This window comes from Sprattus sprattus (assembly GCF_963457725.1).
Source record: "Sprattus sprattus genome assembly, chromosome: 11".
Classification (NCBI taxonomy): Eukaryota; Metazoa; Chordata; class Actinopteri; order Clupeiformes; family Clupeidae; genus Sprattus; species Sprattus sprattus.
This window is the reverse complement of record NC_137909.1, coordinates 22,922,564-22,925,063: the sequence shown is the minus strand read 5'-3', so window position 1 is coordinate 22,925,063 and position 2,500 is coordinate 22,922,564. Positions and strand designations below refer to the sequence as shown.

Below are 2,500 nucleotides of genomic sequence, written 5' to 3'. Positions count from 1 at the left end.
ACAGGCAGATGTGTGTGCAGGTGCATGTGTACATATGCACACTTGTACACACACACACACACACACACACACACACACACACACACACACACACACACACACACACAAACACACACACACACACACACACACACACACACACACACACACACACACACACACACACACACACACACACACACACACACACACTAAATCCTATATACATGTCCACTGGTGTACCAAATACAATATATAAGAGTGCAAAAAATGTGGCTTTATACTGTCACTGCTATTCTTCTGAGAGATGAGTCACAGTGAGAGAGTGAGTGAGATATAATGAGAGATAGAGTGAGAGAAAGATTGAGAGATAGAGTGAGTGAAAGAAGAGATATTAGAAATTTCACTTCAGCACCCTATTTGACCCTAATCTCAGACAAAACTCTGTTCATGCGTATGGTTTTCCACCTGCTTCCTTGATTATTATAATTATTATTATTATTATTATTCTTTTCCCTTCCTCCCTGTCCCTTCTGATGTTTTTTCGTATATTTTGTGTATACAGTGTACACCACCGCAACCCAAATGCTGTTGCTCTTATTGTTCAAGGTAAATGTCTCTTCTGAATATAAATTGGGTGAGTGACAGATAGAGAGAGAGAGAGAGAGAGAGAGAGAGAGAGAGCACACTCGAGAGAGACGGGCAAGGTCACGACTGGAGCAACTTTATAGAATCTCTCCCTCCACCATAGCTTTTCCTCTCTCCCTCTTTCTCTCTCTCCTTGAACCCGTCATCCATCTGACTGTCAGCTGTCATCACTATAGAGAAATGTATGCCTTGATGAGTTTGATGAGTGTGTATGTGTGTGTGAGTTTGTGTATGCTGTGTGTGTGTGTGTGTGTGTTTGTGTGAGCTGACATAGCACTTGCAGACGGCAAGGTCTATATTATGTGCTAGTGACTAATACTCTCCCCCTTCTTCCTCTCATCTTTTCTCTCCTTCAGACACACACACACGCACACGCACACGCACATACACACACACACACACACACACACACACACACACACACACACACACACACACACACACACACACACACACACACACACACACACACACACAGAAATGCTCACATTTTCCATTTTATCCTAGGTGACCTGTGAGCTAATAATACCTTTGCCTGTGTGTGTAAGTGCGTGTGTATGTCAATGTGCTCTAAATCATTTCATGACATTGGTTAGATCATTCTGAGAATTTATGAAACATACGGGTTAAAGGTGAATGATAGAGAGATAGAGATAGAGAGAGTGAGAGAGAGAGAGAGAGAGAGAGAGAGAGAGAGAGAGAGAGAGAGAGAGAGAGAGAGGGTGAATATAGTCCAAGAGTGAGCACACAACTATCACTGAAGAAGGCTTGTAGAACCTGATAATGTAATAATTTCCTGATAACGTAATAACCCTGATAATGTAATAAAAAAATCCCTCATAAGTCCCTAAAAGATGTAATAAAACCTGATAATGTAATAATATCCCAATAATGTAATAAAGTGCATTTCCCAATAATGTAACAATCGCCATACCAATAATGTAATAAAATGTTACATTAATGGGAAGTTATTACATTATCAGGTTAGCCTCAATTTTGCAGAACCTGATAATGTAATAAATTCCTGATATTGTAAAAACTTTGGTCAGTGCTGAAATGTTGGGACACCAGTTATTCAGACCAAGTAGTGATGCTGTGTAGACAACCACCCACTATTGTTTTGCTCATATTTTGATCCCAATGGTATAGGCCTTTAGCCTCGCAAGCCAAACCTGTACAGCAAGAAGCTGTACAAGGGTCTGGCACAACATGATTTTCAGTGTGGGCGGGATTAACGGTTGTCTGTTAAGTTGCCTCTGCACGCAATGCCACACAATAGGAATGGCGCTGCAACCAATCCGAGCGACTGACGAATGACAAAAGACGATTTGATTGGCCTGGTACAGTGTAATTTTTAAGGGAGATTGCCACACAAAATCAAAAGAGAATTTGATATAAATCAAATAGCGAAATGTCAGCTATTGATGATCAATGAGGACTTAGAAACTCAATGTTCTATGTGCCCATTAGCTGCCGGTCTATAACATACCAAAATGTTCTCATTATTTCTCTATTAGTTGATTACCACTGAATATCCCTTTCACCATTGTAAAAATTGTGCATTCGCAATCATATAAAATATATACTGTATCTGCTAATAGTGAAGCAGCAGGTCTCTGGACAGCTTCACTGTTTGGACCTCTGAAACTGGAGACCTGATGCTACAGCACCAACCAAAGTTATTACAATATCAGGTAATTATTACATTATCAGGTTTTGCAAAATTGAGGCTAACCTGCACTTTATTACATTATCGGGGTATTATTACATTATCAGGTTTTATTACATCTTTTAGGGACTTATGAGGGATTTTTTATTACATTATCAGGGTTATTACATTATCAGAAAATTATTACATTATCAGGTTCTACAA

The 2,500-nt window shown here is 39.6% G+C and overlaps 1 protein-coding gene across 1 annotated transcript in view; it reads right to left on the bottom strand.

Annotated features, from left to right (window-relative positions):
- rxraa (retinoid X receptor, alpha a) overlaps positions 1-2,500 on the bottom strand; it is a 123,426-nt gene that overhangs the window by 43,751 nt on the left and 77,175 nt on the right. The window lies entirely within an intron of this gene.